General features: G+C 42.7%; 1 protein-coding gene and 1 long non-coding RNA gene across 2 annotated transcripts in view; one reads left to right on the top strand and one right to left on the bottom strand.

Moving 5' to 3' along the window:
- The window catches only part of FGF12 (fibroblast growth factor 12), a 222545-nt gene that overhangs the window by 17193 nt on the left and 185679 nt on the right, over positions 1–19673 (top strand). The gene's annotated exons all lie outside the window — the stretch shown is intronic.
- On the bottom strand, positions 13077–17865 carry LOC108495267. The gene is made up of 4 exons (XR_001874053.1): positions 17783–17865; positions 15903–16036; positions 14834–15067; positions 13077–13964 (listed from the first exon to the last, which is right to left on the bottom strand). It is a non-coding gene; the product is annotated as an uncharacterized LOC108495267 (long non-coding RNA).

Genomic DNA, 19673 nt, shown 5'->3' with positions numbered 1-19673 from the left:
CTCCAGTCGGAGTGCGAGTAGTGGTCCTTGCTCCACAGGGACAAATGAAAAGCAAGTTTATCCTGGGCTAAAAACTGGGATACCTGAGTCTGTACAGGGCTCGTGGGCGCTCCTGCTGCTGTATGAACTAGTCATGCAGCTGGTGCAATCTCACTTTTTTCACAAGCTTTTCCTAGGCCAGGGTCTTGTGGAACAATGATCTGTACTTGGCTGCTCTGTAAGTGTATTGCACTGGGGCAACCCCCCATTGCTTGTGGGAGTACCTGACTGGGAACCTCTCCAGCAAAGGTTGGGGTGTGCAGATGGAGAGTGGGATGCTGGGTGGGTTTTGGAGTTGTCTGGCTCTTGCTTGGGTTCGAGCTGGATGCAGGGCCATGCTGTGGTGGGCTTGCCTCCTCCCAGATCTGCAGCCCTGCTGAGACAAACCCTGGCTGATGTGCAGAGCCTTGAGAGAAAAGCTATCAAAAGTGTCAGCTCTGTGATATGTGCTGTGGGACAGGAGAGTTGTGCTTCTATTGCTGCCTTGCCCTGTGCCAGCACTGCTTCTGGAAAGCTGTTTAACCATGTAGAGACTGACTTAATCTCTGGCCCTGTGTGAATGACAGAAAAGAGGATGCCAGCACTCCCAGTCCCTGAGTTACCAGCATTACAGACTAGCTTGCTGCTACACTTCATCCTCGTGCTTGTTTTTTATTAGGAAACACTACTTATAGCTGTTTATACATTTATATATTTATACATTTTCCGGGTCTTTTCTGCAGCTCAAGCAACAGGACATTAATGGATGTTTCAAGAAATCACTTCCTCTGTTGGTTACTTGGGTTTATTGATTTATTTTGAACTACTACTTATTAGCATATTATGCGGAAGGATTATATTGAGAAGTATCTGATAGATTTAGAGTTTCTCTCCATTCAGTCTCTGCACAGTCATTTGAGGAAACAGGCATGACAACCCAAACCTTCACTCATCTGTAGGCCATCCTGCTTGCTATTGTGCCAGGCAGTAGCAGGGATGCCCAGTGGGACAGGGACACAGACATTTGGTATCCCTATCTGTCCAGTCCAGGAGAGTTTATTCCCTGGCTGGGAGAGCCAGAACCCTTTGGATGTTTCAGAGAGACCTGGAGGTCACTGACCAAAACCAAGCTGAGCTGAGGGTTGTAACCAGCAGAAGGGACATTTCCTTTGGTGAGGACCTGGCGCTCCTCACAGAGCAGCAGTGCTCTCTGTGCACGTGGCTTTCCTGCTCTTTCTGCTAAGACAAGAAACATCTGCAGATACACCTGAGTATCCTGAGGCATTCCCAGTGAGCTGTTGTTACAACGTACTTAGTTTGAATGCACAGAGAAGAGGGATCAAGTTTAGTCGCAAGTGGCAGGAACTACTGTATTTTTTTATTGCAGGGATTTGAGTGTGAGAAGGTCAAGCAGATAAGACTTAATGGCACACAAGCCATGTAGTTAATGGCAGACTAGACAAATTTAAAAACCCCCATGTATTTGATGCTGTGTAGCTTGAGCAGTTCACAAACAACTTGGATGCATTTGGCCAGCAGAGTTTTAGCGATGACTTTCTATCCACTCTTGAGATAACTGGAGAAAGAACAGCATCAAACCCCTACCCCGAGTTTGAATTGTCTAAGACTTGTATGCACATATTTTGCATCCTTCTCGGGTGCCTCAGAGAAACGAAATGAATAATGTACAGCCTTGAGGAGAGAGGCACTAATTGTTTAGGAATAACCCTTGCTAAGGCAAATATATTTTAAGTAGAGTCTCAAATGTCTGCCTCTGTAAGCAATTTGCCTAAGACACCCTGATAGGCAGGTGCTGAGCTCCAGTAATTCTTTTGTGTGGTTATGATGAGACTGCTTAGGTCTGCTGCAATATGCAGTACAGTGTGGCCGAAGAAATTACAAAATCATTGTTTGTCCTACAGAATATGGATCTTTGAAAGCCTATTTTCTGGCAAGGCACTTCGGAGAAGTTTTAATGTGGATCTGAGCACTGTCTTGGCATCATATGTGTGTTTATACTTTTGCACCCCACAGAGTCTCATTTGTCAAACAAATTAGTGTCCCATGGGTGACTCTTTAGAAAGTGAAGTCATCCCTGAGTGGTTGATACAGCTCAAGCTGCCCTGAAATAGGAGAAGAATGTCCTCATTCTTGCATGCTTCTGAGTTTCTTCCCCTCAAAACTTGTTTTGTGCTCTTCTGGAAAGTCCTAGAGACTATGGTATAGCATTATTGATGGTGACAGTTAGGCTCTCTTCAGAAGAAGGGAAAATGGTATTTTAATTGATTTGTTAATTGCAGATCAGGGTCGAACACTGTGGAAAAGTAATTGGGCTTATCTTGATCTGTTTTCATATTGGGTAGGTGTCTCTGTTCCAGCATTCATTAGCTGCTGGTACTCCTGTGCAATGCAGTGGGACAGTGGCTTTGGGGAATGAAACAAGCTGGGAGTGTGCGTGGGCAGTGCCCACTGCTGATGGAGCACATGGTACCTGCCCTGGCAAGAGGTCATGAGCTTCAGTGTTGGGTGGCTGCTTGTTCAGACAGGCTTTGCCAGTGCAGGATTCACACATTTCCAAGGTGTTGTTTAGAGAAGTGTGATTACCAGGCATAGGTGTTGCTAAGCCTGGGCTGCTCTGGTGTCAGGACAGGCAAGCACTGCGTAGCTGTAGAGAGAAATATAGGAGGGGGATGGGGAAAGGTGATCAACTGATTCCCTGGTTTGAACTCCCCAAATAAGTCTGAAATCTATTTTATTCTGCTCCAAAAGAATAAGTTCCTTGCCTGGGAATTAACATGGCTCTGATGCTATTCTAGCACCATAAATGGGATTGAGGCTGTGATGTTCTCTGCCCTGGAGAGTCACTGCCTCAGAAATCTGCTGGGGCTCTGCAGTTGTCACTTCCACATTGTATCTGCATCCTCAGCCTCATCAGTGTTTCAGTTTGAAGCAGCACAGGCTTTTGATCATAAACTATTTTACTTTCAGGACAACATGAAGGAAAGGATGTTATGCTTTGCTTAGAGGAGGGGAGAGAGAGGTCTGTGGCTTTGTGTGTGTATTTTTACAGCACACTGAGCTCAAACCTTCTAACTTAATGGGACAGATTTGCAAATTCACACCTGCAGATTTTACCTTCCCAGCCGGAGAGCAGCCTGCACCTGCTTCATCTCGCCTGAGAGACCAGCAGCTCAGATCTGTAGATAGTTTTCTCTCTCTGGTAATAAAAAAATGCCTCATCCTGCAGCACGAACCTCCTTTAGGGCATAGTAAGGCTCCCCCATCAGGTGAGCAAGGGCCAGAAACAAAACCCTGCCCATCTGTACTGCAGATACTGTCACAGCAGAAGTGCAATGGAACATGTATAAGACACTTGCTATCTAAGCCCACATACATCCAGATTGTCAAGAAAGTAGGTTTTTGGTTGGTTGTTTTTTTTTTGCCCACGTGTAAGACATCAAGGAGCTGTACTATGCAGCTGCCCATAAGTCTGGCCTTGTTTCTGCTTCTTCCTAACAGGGGTTCGTGCACTGCATTTTTCTTTGAGATGAGTAGCTCAGGCTCCCATAACCATGGAAACCTGGTTTGTCTTCCCTAATAGCTTCAGCTGAACTCAACATCTGTCTGCCTGGGAAAAGGAAGGCTGCAAGCTACAGGTTAGTTGCGCAGAGCTCTGGGGATGCTAAAGCCTTTGAGCACCTCTAGAAGCATCCTCGCCCACCAGAATGAAGCAGCAATGCTGAGATAATGCTTGAGGGACTTAAAAGCTAAGCCAGGTAGGAGGGGAAAATAGGGAATGAAGGAAGGCTCTCCTGAGGCAGGAAGGTGTTATGTAGCTGCATAAGAAGATGCTGCATTCTGGTTGTCTTGCTCTGTGTGTGTTGGCTAGACGTGCTGGGCATGTGGAGCTTTCTGTTGTGACTTTAAAGCTTTAAAAAGCCGTTTTCCATTTTAACTTAGAAACCCTTTAAACAGCTTGTAGCAGAGGAGGAAATCAGCGTATAAGCTCATGAGCATAAAATAAGCTTTGAGCTGGGGTAAGTGCCTCTCTTTGGTAACAGCATGGCTTTATACAGCCTTTCACTTAGTTATTGGAAGAATGGCTGCTGATAAATGTTTCTCATAGCTCTAAATTGGTGCTAGCAGTGCTGCTAGACTTGTTAACATGGGGAAAAGTGGGGAGAAGTGTTTTTAAAAAGGCTTAAAAGCTAATTCAAGGGGGTTCTGCTGTATTTCTGCATAGATACGCCTGTGTTCCCTATGGGCTGTGGTTTAAACTTTTCTCTTCGACGCTTTCCTCTTTGAAGAACAGGTACAGCCCTGGACTCCAGGCTTCCAGTAGAAGCCCTGAATGCTGCCAGCCTCTCAGAAAAGGCATCACATGAGCTGCCAGAGCTGTGCTCCTTTCCTGATGTGATGAGTCCTGTGTCTTTGTCTCCTGTTGGGAGCAGACCTGGTGCAAGGTTTTGGAAGCATGTGGAAAAGTGTTGCCCACACCAGGGAGGTGCTTGGTGCAGGGACCAGTGCTAGGATGCTCTGTAAACTGGTGCCAGAAGCAGAAATAGAAATAATGTTGTCCATTGGCAAGTCACAACCTCAGTGTTTCCATCTGTGAGGTGGAGGTCATAATATTTCACTGTGGATGCCTTAAAGGCTTAGTTAATGTTTAAGAAATGTTCTGAACCTTTGGATGATGCCTGCGGCAGAGGGCACTTACAATGGTCCCCAAATATCTTTGTTGACACAGCAGGCACATGAAAACACTAACATCTTCCCAGTGTATAGAATACAGAGATGCAGGAATTGCTTGCAAGTTAAAATCAGATGCTTCTAAGCCAAACCTTTAATATTAATTTGACAGTTATCACCTGCAGGTATGTTGTAAGAATGAAGAAAAAGAAAACAATAGCAGGTAGTATCTAGTAAAATTCTGGATTGAAGTTAATACCTGAACAACAAAAGCTGCTTGAGAAATTTTTCACACTTCCTAAAGTAGCTTAATATACATTCTTAATAACAGCTTAATATAGCTGTTGGTCTTAGCACATCTAATGGATCCACATTTCTTCGTGGACATGACGAGCATAAATCTCTGCTTTCTCCATAGCAGCCTGGTTTTCATGCCAGTTGCTGCAGTGTAGAGAAGACTGGGCCAGATCAAGGAGCCAGTATTCCAAACTCGCCCTCTCAGTGGGGACTCTGGCCAGCACAGCCATGCAAGATGTAGCCTCATAATAACAATATGCTTCACAGAAACAGTTTTTGGTTTTCTGGCTCCTTGAGTGTCTGGTGAGCAGAGAAACAAGTGTTTGTACCTTTCCTGCAAAATCCAAGTAAGATCTTGGGAATTGATCCTGCCTGTGTGCATCCACATATACAACAACTGCTGCAGGTTATTTTACTGGCAGTTAAAAATCAATGGATTTTTTCCCCATGGCTTTTTTGGTATTATAGGTGCTTTCCCACTCCTTGTTTACACAGAGCGAGATGATCTGAATACCTGGATAGCCCCATCTGTTCAGAGTACTAGTCTCTATTTCCAACCTGGACCTGAGAAACCTTTTCTTCAAGTAAATTTAATCAAGATTGCTTCTTCTAATTAATCTTCAATTAAAGTGCATTTATGACTAAAAAAACCTTTTTTAAAAGAGCCAGCTGGGAGCACTTTTTTCCTGTAGGAGCTCCTGGGAGTCAGCGGTTCCAGATGTTGACTGTGTCAAATGTCAGAAGTGCACCAGAAGTACACTGAGCTGTTTCAGTGATGTTAGGTGGTACCCCAAATTGCTCCAGGTCTGTAGTTTTGTCCTCTTGTACTAGAGATTTCTCTGGTAGTACAGAGCAGCAGCTCTGTTTGTCCAGTGACAATGGACTAGAATATACATACTCTGTGCTTATGTGTGTATACATATGTATAAAAAAATGCAGATGCTTATTAACTACAACAGCAGCTGTTTACCACACTGCCTATGCAACTGATGGGATGTAGTGATGGCATATGTTTCCTGAACTATCTCTGGTAGCAAATTAGCTTATTTAGAGCAACATTTCAAATAGTAGTTTGTTTTTTCTTTCTTTCTCGAAGTTGACTCTAGCATTTATAAAGTTGCACAAGTAAATTCAAATCTAATCTGTCTATTAACACTTCGGAACTGAGAGTGCAGCTCTAAAAATATTCAGTTGATGTAGCATAGACATTGTGGGGGTGTAGGAAATAACTCCACCTCAAAGCAGAAACAAAGTTAGACCTTCTGAGTTGTGCTAGAAAATATCTCTTCTGTCTGTACTTCAGATTTGGACAATGACTTTGAGCTGAGTCTCAAAAGTGGAAAAGGAAAAATGAGTGGAAGTGCATTCATGATGTACAAGTCGGCATCAGGAACTGGGCAGGTGATTCTTGTAGATTCATTGATTTGAAGTTGCAGGGGTGACTTTGGTTTGCTGGGGCTAATGAGAGGTGCTGATTCTGTCTACTGAATTACATTTTCCTCGTAACCTGTTTCTTGCCAACCCAAGTCTATTTATGGATCAAAGGGTGAATGAATGATTACTGTTTGGACTATGTTTGTGGAGCTGAGGACCCCAAGTGAATGTTGATGCAGAAGTGACAAATCATCCCATGGCTGCTGAGAAGAATATCTGATGATGACTTCAGCTGCGGTGCAGCTCCACTAACTGTTAATATTCCTGCATCAATAAGATAATTATAGTTAAGAAGTTACAGTTAAGGGTCAAGTTCAGCAGATTGGCAACTTGGCAGGGAAGGAGAACAAGCCACTGGGGTGTTTTGGGGACACCCTGGTAATAAATTTGCTCTCCACTTATTTGCTCTATTACCTTGACCAAGTCTTGCCCCTTTACCATGCTTTTGCTGTGCAGTAATGTTTTTTTGATTTCCCTGCTGAGATTGCAAATGCTTGACAAGCACTGTCCCTTCTTATGTCCGTGTATGATACTTTGTCCTTTCAGTCCAGATCCCAGTCGTTCCTTCAGGGTATTGCTAAGCTGAAAATGATCAAGAAGCAGTTATGATGTATAAAGGAACCGAATATGTCCATCTAGGGAAATTTCACCCCCCTTCAGGGGACACGTCTATGGAGTGTTTGAAAATGGTTTACAAGTTTCTGTAATGTCTAGTAACAAGCTCTCTAAAGCTGAGGGAAATCTGGAGGCGGTGGATTGATCTCATTAATGCATGAAATAAGGGAGCATAGAAAACAATGGGCAAAGCTTCAACACCTTTAGCTTCCAGAATTGTTGCAAGCTCAGGCCTCTTCACCCTGTAGCCTGACGCCAGGTAGAGGTGCCTGTGGCTCATTCAAAACAGCTCTAAGCAGAAGTGGTTTGTAAAGCTCTGCATGTGGCTTAGCTCCTCTTTGCAGATGTGCAGCCTCCCTTCAGTGTCTTTAGAGCTGCAGCACACAACTGCACTGTGGCAGCCTGAAATCATTGGTCAGGTATTATTGGCTATCTTAAATTACTGCCTCTTAAATCATGCTAAGAAATTAAGGTGTAGTTACATCTGAGCCTAAAGCATGCAGATGATGCCACATGCAGAGGGATGTAAACCTGATACTGTCCGCATTAGAGGGTGAGGACTGCAGAGAGCTAAGCAGGTATGTAGCTTTACTTGTGGAAAAGACAGCACTGATCTTGGCCTAATGAGATAAAAACACATCTTTGCTTAAAATGTTCAGTCCAGACATTCTGTGCTATGCTTTGTAGTGCAGGTTAAACACAATTACTGCAGCAGCTTTTGGACTTTCAAGCTATGGATTGGCTTTTGGTGTGTCGTAGTGTTTCCAGCTAGAAGAGGATGTGTGCAAGTACTTACCTTGTCAACATACTGTGTTAAAGGAGCATCTTTGATTTGCCAGGAGACCTGTTATCTGGGTTTTCAGTTTATAATCCAGTCTTGATTCCAAAACATCCAGCAGCAGAGAGCTTAGCTTGTACAACAGACCAGCCAAGGAGAAAAGGCAAGGAGCTTCTCTACTTTTGCTGTTGGCTTCTGTTCCCCCTTAGTTTGGAGCTCAGCTGAGTCTGAAGCTGTGCCTTTTCCAGGAGTGAGATGCCATTGATGGGCTGCTTGCCACTGGCTGGGGGACATGGCTCCTGGCTCTGGCTGCGTGATAAGGTTGCATGTGCTGAGCAGATGCAAAAAATCTGCTTCTCTGAGCAGAAGGAGTCAGGGAGCAAACCAAATGGATCTGAGTTGTAATGCCAAAATTTGGCTGTTCTGCGGTTTGAATTTTGTGTGGCTTCCAAATGTATAGATGCGGGTTTTTTGGAGAAAAAGTCTGAGATACCCTGTTTTTAAAGGTATTATGGATGTCCCCATGGGCTTACATCTGTCATTGCTGCCCTGGGTGGGAAAATGTACAATGAAAAGGTGGCAAGGTATGGGCAGGAATTTTCTAGTGGTTGGGAACTGTAGTTAGTGCCTCTTTGTAGAAATGAAGTCGATGATGCTTTGAAAGGTAACAGATTTGATAAATGATTGCACACTCTTTTAAATGCAATTAAAAACCATATGAAGAGTCTCAATTTAGGCATCCTCAATCACCAGTCACTTCTGGAAAGTAAATAATGTTTAATTTCTTTAGCAGTGCATACAGAGCTAAAGCTATAAAACTGAGTCTGGAAAAGAGCCTGATAAAAATCTATTGTTCCCTCCCCAAATCCAAACAAGCCAGAAAAACATCTCTAATTAAAAAATTAAAAGGTTCCTTGACTGGCTGACTGCTTGTGTGTTCTTTAAAATAATAGATAATTTTCGTCTTTTCCTCTGGCAGATCTCTTACTACATACTGTCAGTACCTCCCTTGCTTTACTTTTAAAGGAGAACTGAAACCCCATTTTCCTGTTTTAGAGGGCACCCACAGCAGCTGAAGTTAATAAAAATGAAGATGATATAAACCTAAGCCCATAGAGCTTCCACAGCTGGATGAAAGGTTAGGGTTTGTGAATTTTAAAGTATATTTTGCCCACGTGTTTTCACTTTCTAGTAGTTAAATTGCATTAGGCAAAACAGATACTGAAAGCCCTGGATGCCCATGGTTAGTGTGGGGGCTTCTGCTTAGAGCAGCACCCAGAGGTGACAAGCATCCCTTGCAGGAAGGAGATTTTTTTTATGCTCTGTCCAGCCCTGTGGGATGCGATAACGTGTTCCTGACCTGCATGGATCTCAGAATCAGTAGTGAGTAGAGTGCAGCTCTGCTGATCAGACCTTCATGTGTTTAATTAGAGTAACTTCTTCAGGTCAAGTCAGGACTAGGAGTTGGTGGCTGCTCCAAAATAGAGAGGGAAAAGAATCACCTCCAGCTGATACAGCACAGCCTTCCTCTTCTATGGAGAGCTAAGGTTTGTGCTGTTTCAGATGACTAAAGGCTCACATGGACTGACTGCAGAAGCCAGAGCTCATGTGAGTATCTAGTGATGATGCTCCAGTTTTGTTTCCAGTTATTTATGTCTGCTGGTGCTTTGGAAACTTCTTTGTGGGTCTCAGCTACTATGGAGCCTTATCAAGGAGACAGATTTAAGCCTAAAAATTCAAGGGCTCTAGAGACTGAAGTCAATCTCTAAGGGAAATGCAGTTTTCCTCAGCTTAAAATAACTTTATAATGTCCTTTACTCTCCAAGGTCTATTTCAAGGCTCTGCCTGGGTTTGATTTTGACTTGTGCAGAGCCAGGCTCCTGTGAGGAAGGAGGGCCAGGAACTTCAGGGAAGGCAGAGAGGGGAAGGGAAGTAAAGGAGGAAATGCTGATAAGGGTGACGAACAATTTCACCTTCAGGAGTGATGAACTGTAGGAGAGTTGGCTGCATTGAGGGTCTGGCACAGCTTCAACATGCACACGTGGGGATGGATCAGCTGAGAGAAATGACTGCATTTATTCAATGAATTTACATGAGGTGCCTGCCTTGCCAGAGAGGGATGGGCTCCCTCCCCCTCCAAAACAGCAGTGGCTCCGTGCAGGAACACAGGAATGGAGCAGCAGGCTCAGCAGAGGGACAGGGCAGGGAATTTTTCAGCGGAGCCTTACCTGTGGAGGCTGCTGCATGGGTCTCTCTCTTACAAACTGAATTAATAAATGGTTACACATTGCCAGCCTGCTGCTGGCTTCTCTATAGGCTGCCTCTGCCTCTAGCCAAACTCTCTCTGCTTCTCCCCGAGGCCTTCATACCTAGAAATCCACCAGTAGCTTTTTGCACATCTGATTTGAGGTATTAAGTTCTGCTCTGTAGTTGTGTTTCCCTTAAAAGCAGTGCCTGTATGCAGTGTGTAGGGCAGGAAGCATTGATTTGCACTTAAGTGTGTGGGACAGGAGAGGAGGAATAGGTTTGTACCAAAAGGTTGGAGCTACAAATGTTTTCATAGCACGTGGTGAGAGAACTGGGGCTTGAGGTAGGGAGACCAAGGAACCTCATGCATCCTTTGGGCTCTCCCTCAAAGTATACTACACTTCAACACCAGCTCCACTTGCTTCTGTGCTCTTATTCCTTGCCCTGAGGAAGTGTCCTGCCACAAACCTATGGCACACAGGGGCCAAAAGAGCTCGTTAAGAAAATATGCTGAAGAGCTTAGATTACCAGAGAGGTTGCAGACTCCCCATCCATGGCAGAGTTCAAGATCAGGCTGGATGGGGCTCTATGTAACCTGGTGTAGTTGGAACTAGGTGATCTTCGAGATCCCTTCCAACCCAAGCCATTCTATGATTCTAATTATTCCTTAACCCTGCTGGGTTATTAACAAGGTAACTGTTAGACAGGCTGCCCAGGCCTGTGACTGGGATGTGTTTATCCTAAAGGCCACTCCCAAGAGTTATTCTCAGCAAAACCTATTGAAACAACTGGTCCACACTGGGGTCTTGCAACTGATGCTCTGCTCCCTCAGCTTCCAGAGCCAAAGAGCATTTGAAAGAAAGCAATATCCCCCAATCTTTAAAAAAATAAGTTACAATAAAAAATAATTATTTAATTTTAAGATGGGATTTCTCTAAAAAAGAATTATATAGGTGTTGCCTTACTGCATGGCCCAGGGTGATGCAGAATGTGACCTGAGCTGCAGCTCCATGGAATTCAGGCTCCATGTGAATGCCCATGTTTTAACTGCAGTAGTCACATTTTGTGGGAGATGCTGAGGGATGAGGTACTGGGATAAATACCAGCTTGGTAGGGGAATGCTGGCCAGCCCATGGTACAGCAGAGAAGCTTTAGTCTTAAAACTTTAATTCCTGATAGCTGCCAGAATGACAGAGCCTGTCCCTAGTGACACGCCACAGTCCCTTCCATGGAGTGATGCTCCTGCTGTAGGGGTCTCATGGGACACACAGAGCTGCTTGTGTGAAGTCTGTGCTATGAAAATAATTCCCTGGCTGCTTTGAATTAATTCCTTTTTTTAGCTAGAAAGTTGCCTCTGAGTAGGAGGGGAAAAAAAATCATGCCATCATGTTTTTAACTTGTGATGGAAAATCCAAGACATCTTTTACTGTCCTGCATTCAGCCTTACTGACAGGTATCAGTACTGGTAATACTGTCAACATGAGCATTAACTGATAGAGTTAAACATCATAAACGTGTCTTGGTTTGGGCCTGAGTTTGTCTGATTTTCTAGACAGCAAATTTGCTGGATTTGCTAAAGGACAGAGCTCTTTGATCGAATTTCTGTTCCTTACGTAGGTACTTGTAAACTGTGATCAGATTGTCCTATTAACCTTCTCCCTTTGTTAGGGAGAACAGATGGTGCTTCTGGAGCCTTTCTCTAAGCTGAGCTTTTGGTCCTTTAATCATCCTTTTGGAGGTTCTTTGCACTGGATCCAGTTTTCCAATATTCTTCTTGGATCACAAGCATTAAAACTTAACATAATTTTGACAGTGTTAAATGCCACACGCTGATTTATTTTTTATTTTATTTGTGCACCCCCCATCCCAAGCCTCTCTGAGCTCTCTTGATCACTGGACCATTCCAGCACCGTGTGCTCAGTTTCTCTAATTACATGTCGATCATGAAGTTTCTGAAAATCAGTGGCTTCACAGGATGCTGTCCCCATGCATGTTGCTGTGAGTGTGTGTGTGGCAGTACTGAAGTCTATACTGTGTTCTCTGGTGGAGTTTATTTAGACATATAGATCTGTTGTTCTCTTCTCAGTTATTTTAGCAGTCCCACATTGTTTGCCATTTTCAGGCTTGATAAGTAATGATTATAGACTCTCTTACACTCATTGACATGTGTTTACAACATAGGGCCAAGGAGCAGCCTCTACCAAGACCTCAGTAGGAACATACATGTATACCTATGACTATTTAATCACCGCTGCATGAAATTATTTTCATCCATTAATATTTCCTCATCTTAATCAAATCATTATGTAGCATGAAGCTAAATTCTGTATAAAAAGTTAATAGTGTTATTTAATTGACTAAAATCATGTTAAAGGGTGGTATTTTATACTTCTTTTAAAAGTCAATAATACTAGATACTGTGTATTCTGGAAAATTTCCAATTTACACAGATTAATTTTATCATACTCAGTTTTCTGGAGATCATTATTAGGATTTTCTATTTAATTCTTAAAATACTTAGCACATCAGCAAGTTTTGTTCCAGCTACTGCGACTTCTATGTGCCCAACATATTTAAAATTGATATCTATAATAGAGTGTTTCAGGATGTTCTTTTAAAACTGTGGTGCAAGTCATCCAAACCTGCTGAATTTAGGTTCTGTTTAATTAGCTGCACTTTCAGATTCTGCTTAGTTGGTAGTAGAATAAGGAGTGCAGAACTGATGATGTAACACGTACATACATCACTGAACTACTGTCCCTGTGCAATGAAGAGTGTTAAAAATATCCTGTAATTTTTTGACCCCTACCATACGGAACAAATTGAAACAGCATTGGAATAAACTTTAATTGCCTTAAACCCCACCTTATATGGTCCTTAATTTTACTAGATAGATTCACCACTGGACCTTTATTTATTAAAATAACAGTTCCTAGTTTTCGGTTCCTTATCATCACCTTTCCCTTTATGCAAGGTGATCTGTGTGTAATCCTGTGCTTCCAAGTGGCTCATTGTTGGTAACAGCACTTTTGAGTTAGTATGTTGTCGTCTGGACGGTGGTGATAACGTTTGGGGAGCATTTCAGTAACAGCCATGTGGGACCTCCAGTTCTTCTGTGCTGAAATCCCCTTCAGTATCTCAGTTTTTATTCTTATCCATTCTTGATGGTTGTTAAAGAACAAGAGTAAAATCTCAGTTTTATCTTTTATCTGAGTTATCACTGACTCAAGGGCATAAAATACTGAGAGTTGTTGAATTTCTTCTCTATTTACCATTCACCGATACACTAAAATCACTAGTTTCTCCCCATTCCTGTTGTGTGACACTCTGCCAGGATGCAGCACTATTGAGGAGTGGAGTTTTCAGAAATGAGCAATCCTGGCTCCTCTGGTGTGTTGTAGTCTTCTGCTGCGTAGACAGATAAAACTAATTAACCTAATAGGAGACATATAGAGAGGAAACAAACCCTGAGGTTTGTTTGCTTCAGCTTTTTTGCTTGGCTATCCATGTTTTGCTGTTGGTTTCCAGTGAGAAACCCAGATGAAACCCTTTCATTTACCAAGGCGTACATCCCGCTCTAACAATTGGTGGAGCATCATTGCACAAAGTCTGTGTCCTCCATGCCCCACAGGGTTCCCTAGTTGAGCACTTGTGGGCTGAGAAAGATGCTTTTGAAAAGCAGAGAGGAGTTATCTTCCACTGAATCACTGAGATGTGGCTGTATGCAGTGAAGCACTGCTATTAGTCCCTTGGGATATTTGCCAGCCAGCTTCACAAGCCCTGAAACTTGCATCGGGGTCTGATAGGACAGCAGGCCATTCTATTGTTCTCTTGCCACCTTGAAGAGCACCCCATCCAAGGTTTGAAAGCTGTCAGTGCACAGGGCCTGTGGGGATGAAATACATGCATTATGAAAGCACCATGCATGGTTAATAGACAAAACCAGACTTCACATAGTGCATTATTCCCCAAATGCATAGCTTGAGCTCCCCTGTTAGTGTGGTGTATAGTGAAAAAATCAGCTAATCCACAGCATCTACTGAGCACACAGGCTTGGGGCAGGGGAGCAAATGGGAAACGACTCAGGCATGCTTAGCTCACTTTCTCTGTGAGCTGAAATGATTCCAGTTGTATTGTGTTGGGCTTGAGCTTAGGGTTTCCTCAGCTTGGTGTAAACAGGGTTCCTTGATTGTCTTGTGCCTTATTATTCTTTGAACAGCAAAGGAATTCTTTGATGATTTGTGTGGCACTCAATTAATGGGATTTTTATGACTAGAATCAACTGATTTGCAGAAACAAATAGAGAAAATATTTTTAAAAGGCTTCCTTTGTGAAAACCACGTCTAAGTGTTAAGAATGACCTTGATATCAAAACAACAGATACATCACACAGCTTCTAAGTTAGCCTTTCTGAAATCTCATCCATACTCTCTCTTTGAAGTAGTTCTTATAAGGATTATCTCCTCCACCCTCAGCCTCTATCCTCCATAATTGAAAGTTTATACAGCAGCCATGTGATTTTAATATGGGTAGTTGGCAAATGTGACATCTTTAATTCTCTCGCTATGCCAAGATATGATGAGAATGAAGACGTGAATTGTTACACTTGATAACTGCAAATACCGTTAATGTTGCTGCCAGACAAAACAAGTATTCAAAGTTGCAAAGATTCTTTTTATTCTCCCTCTTTAATTTTGACCCTCCCACCTCAATTGGGCAGAATTGAGCTGTGGTGAGCTCAGTACTTAGACCTACCTGCTTGATGCTGCAGAAGGTTTGCTGTAAGTCTGAATGTCCCACAACGGGCAGGTCTGTTAGTTCTGTAGTATTGGTACGTACGCCTTCAACATGTACTCTGCTGTAATGTAGCTGTTCACCAGTGAATATATATGGAATGAAATATGGCCCTTGTCAATGCTGCTGCTAAGGTGCACTTGCAAGTCGGAACCCTTGAGAGTAACTGCAGGTGTTGCCAAGCACATGCTGTACCTGCAAAAAGGAAGATGTCCTTTGGAAAACAGTCTCAGATGGTGGGTGGTTAGGAACTGATGCTTTATATTGTAGTCCAGTGCAGATGGCAGTCACAAAGAGCATTTTTTCTCCTTTTGCTTTTTACTATTTTTTCTGTGCTGTAAGTCTGCTTCACCTGAATGTGTCCTAAACCTCCAAAGCAGTAGTGGAGAGGGCAGCTACCATTGTTCTGTCTCCTGGCCATAGACTGAGGATACTGAGTCTCTATTAATTAGAGCAGTGTGGCATGATCTCTTCATTCCCTGAATAGTGGCATGCACACTAGAGTGCTGTTGGAATCTTTTCTTCTACCAAAGACATAGCTACAAGCTTTAAACTTAATGTAGCAAACCCAAGACTTTAAAGATGCCTTGGAGGTCTCATTTGTTATTGCAGATGGTGCTTCTGGTGTACAATGATTTATGAGAGATGGCTACTGTCTGCTTTGGAGAAAGGACTCTGTGCCCATGAGCAAGTCTCTCTGACACCCTGTTAGCAGTGGAGTGTGAATTCATTGCAGGATAGATGTTATTTGAATCATCTCAGGAGTGACTTATGGTAAATGGTCTTGATTCAAGATTGCCTTCAAGAGCTGTATTTTCACCATGCTTAATGCTCTGTTTGACATCAGATTTTTGGGATGTTTCCTGCTGGAGCAGGATGCAGGCTGAGTGTTGGGTACAAGACATGCCCAGGAGCCTGTCAGCCCCAGTTGGCACTGGGCTTCTGCCTGTCTTCAGCAGGGAGCTTCTGAATCGTTGATACTACAGATGATGTTCTGGGAAATGGGTCAGGAAGAGGGGTGTGGGCTCACCTGTGGGAGGTGATTGGATGGTGGCTGCATCCATCCCAGGGCAGCTGCGCTTGTCAAGGGAGATGTGGAGGGGGTTAGTGAACATTGAATTCCCTGAGTGTTGTCAAATCATAAAATCATTGATTCAGGAAACCCTGAAAAGTAGAAAATGATCAGTGAGTATGAGAATATCGAGGCTAGGTAGCTAATACCTGTGGTGTGTACCTAGATGCCTTTCCCTGTCTCTCTGCTAATACCCTGTAGAAACAGGATGCTGGTCTATACAGCCTGTCTTTATGCTGAGAATAGAAAAATCTAAACAAACTGGAGTTGTGACAGTTCATACATCCTGTTAAACTTCATGTTCCTCATGTGGTAATCATTAGATTACATACCATGACGCCAGCTCTAGATTTTTATTTTAAGCATATTAATATCTCATTTTCTTCTTAATGCTTCTCTCTTGTTCAGAAGAACAGGTCTTGGCATAGAAGATAAAATGTATTTGTTTTCATTGTTAATAAACATCCAGTTATATTCAGTGACAGGGCAATGAATCAATGCAGCAACGTGCCAAATATGCCGAGGCCACTTCTGATACATGATGCTGCAGTTCCCTGCAGACCGAGCACAAGTTTCTCATGGGTGTGTTGTTTTCTGCTCAGAGAAAATTAATTACATAAGATGATAAAGGGAACTTTTTTGCAAGCTACACATGCTGTGAGCAGAGATGAATGGAAAAGGATTTGAAAATACCTGAGTCCTCATTTTGGAAAAGGTGGAAAAATGATGTTGTTTAATTCATCCCTGGTGGGATTCTGCTGCTGTGGAGTTAATCACAAGACAGATTTGTCCTTACAGTGGGATATTTCTGTAGCAGCACAAACTTGCTTATTTGGTGGATAGAAAAGGTTTTACAGGTTAGTTATTAAAGAAGTGAGAACCAACCTGGCCACACTGTGAAAGAGATGTGCTAATGTGATTTCAGTGTGAAATGGTCCCAGATGCTGTGCTCCATGGAAAACTTCTGATGTTTTGAAACAGTTTCTAGTTTTAAGATCTGGGACGAAAAGGTGGTTTATTTTTTTTTTCACCTAGGTTCCCTTTTCTTTTTTTCACTTTTCATTTAAACTAGAATGTATTAAACTGTTTTGCTTTAGTTGACAAAGAGACAAATTTCTCTTCCATTTTGTAATAGATTTTTTTCTTGTTGTTTGGAGTAATTACAATTATTTATTTTTGTCTCCAGGCTAAGAATATTCTCCTGCTCTCATTGCTGTAGTTGAACATTGGGTCCTAGAGTTTTTGTCTGTGTTTTGTAGTTTTTTCCCTGTGTGCAGATTTTAGCATCAACAGGGCTTTCTTCCACTGTACTACTTTGATCCACACATAGGTTATGATATCCGGGGCTTTTCTCTTCACAGAGAAGAATCTGAAGAATTACTTTTAGTATGGAAATAAATTCAGTGCAGAGGTTGATGTCTGGTTTCTTTTCAGCTATGTAAACTGTAATCTTGGCTAAATTGAAGCAAATATACTTTGTCCTTAGAAACAATTACTTCAATTATTTTTTGCTATGCTGCACTCTGCTGATGGCATGTGTGGCCAGTGGGACTTACTTAAAATATGTATGCTCTTAATATCAGCTCAAAAAGAAAACCATCTCAGCCGAAAAAAATTAATGTAACGTAAAAAATTATTTTTTTCTGTCTGACCTTGCCTCTATTTAATTATCTCAGCTTTTGATGTTGAAATTTAGAGATTAATAATTGTAGCTGCCTGAACAGAGTCAGGGCAGAGAACAATTACAACTGCAAACAAATCTCGCTTCAGCTTTGCCTTTCCCTCAGTCAGAGCACAGTGTCTACAGCACTGCTGTGGCTGTACACATGATTACTCACTTTCCTAATAACTCTGGGAAAACTAATTACTTTTTCAGGGCCGTTTGCTGCCAAAGGAGGGCTTTCTGTTATCCGGTGCAGCTGCATCATTGTGATGTCAGGCCCCAGTTTATTCCATTGCAGCTGCCTCACGTGGCAGCAGCACACCAGCCCAAGCAGTGCAGAGGCCTGGTTAGGGCTACAAAGGGTTTTTTGGGATGGTGTTGCTGCCTGTGCTGAGTTTTACTCAGTCCTTGCTAACCCGCTGTCCATCCCTAGTTCATGCTTGTCTTGCTCTGATACATCCACAGTGCTGTGTGAGTGCACAGCCTTGCTGTGGCTGTGATGGTCCAGTGTGTATGAGGACGAGTCCCTGTTGCAGGTGCTGGCATGCTGGGGCTGAGCTATGCTTTGGGTCTGTAATGTTTAGAGATGGGAGTCTAGAGACATCACAGTAATTGTGGCCATGTAAGAACTATAGAGGTCAAGTCCATCAGACCTGTAACAGCTGATGGCATGTGACTGTAGGTGTGACTTCTTGAAGGTGCTGTTGCAGGCAGACCTTGCAGTGTGTAGCATGTCTTCAGAGTACACGCTGTTCTTGGAAACTAGACCTAAAACTGGCTTTGCCTTTAGGGTTTTGTAGTGGAACAGCCTGTTATAGCGTAACTACCCGAATTTTGGACTTGAAAAGCCTCTTAATCAACTCATAAATCTAATCAGAGCTGTAATTTTCTGAAAACTCAGGATTCAGTTTGGAGCTGAAGCCAAGTGTTCTTGGAGAAGGTCTAAATCTGTTGGAGAAGATGGATCCTTGAGCTAGAAGCATTATATAGAAGAGACACCTGTCCTCACTGTTACTGACAGAAATTGAAGAGCTGCTCCCCATGCTAAGCAGGTTTTATTTTGCATCTGTAGGTTTGACGGTGCTTTTAACCCACAACACTGTTCACCAGATGAAAAGAATGATTGGGAAATTAAATGTTTAATTATTGTCTCATTAGATATATTGATGTGCTGTACAGAGCCTCCCTCCCCAGCTCCCTAAGTTGTTTCTAAAGCTCAAAACTTTGAATGTAGGGATCCTCTGGCTATTTAAGGCATTTTTTTTTTAGAATTAAAGACCAACTGATTTGCCTCTGAAATTTGCAGCCCAGCTCTCTCTGAATGTGGTGGAGTTTGAGAGATGACTTAGTGTTCTATCCAAACAAGTGAAACCCCTCTGGGTAAGGGGAGTTCTCCTGAGTCTTTCATGCCTGCCTCACTTCATCTCTGCCTGTATTTCCATGACTCTGAAATGACCAATAAATTGTGGAGCTGTGAAGGTGCAAATAACTACAGTGCTCCGAGAAGCAGAAGCACTTTCTGTGAAGTGGTAGTGAGAAGCAGTTTCATGGCTATTGCCTCTTTGGGCTTTGTGCACACCAGCTACAATTACCATGACTCCACAGGTAGCTGCAGTACTTCTGTAATTAGCTGATGCCAGGGTGAACACTGGTGAAAGAAACTTTCCTTGGGAATACACTAGCTACTTACCCAAACACATATTGCCTTTTAAAAGACATCATAGAAGGGGCTTACTCAGTCACAACTAGCACTATTTTACATGTTCTGCATGTGAAAGGAATTCTATTTTCTAATGTAGTGATATAGTTAACTAGCTGCCTCACTAACTGAGCAGAAGGGAGTTAAGCATTGAATTTAAAACAGCCTTTAAAATAATTTTTGTCTAATAAGTCATTCTAGAAGCTGGATTTTTCCATATGCCCATGTTCCTGTTCCCACCAGCAGCCTTTTTGATCTCACATAGATGGGGGTTTGCATCATGTCATATCCTGTCACAAAGTATAACCCTTCTCCCTACCCAGTCCTATCATTGACTTCAGTGTTACTGCTTCAGTGTGAATGGCTC

This window comes from Lepidothrix coronata, unplaced genomic scaffold (assembly GCF_001604755.1).
Source record: "Lepidothrix coronata isolate B3197 unplaced genomic scaffold, Lepidothrix_coronata-1.0 Scaffold29, whole genome shotgun sequence".
NCBI lineage: Eukaryota > Metazoa > Chordata > Aves > Passeriformes > Pipridae > Lepidothrix > Lepidothrix coronata.
Note: the sequence above shows the minus strand (reverse complement) of the source record. Positions and strands in the feature narration are given on the sequence as shown.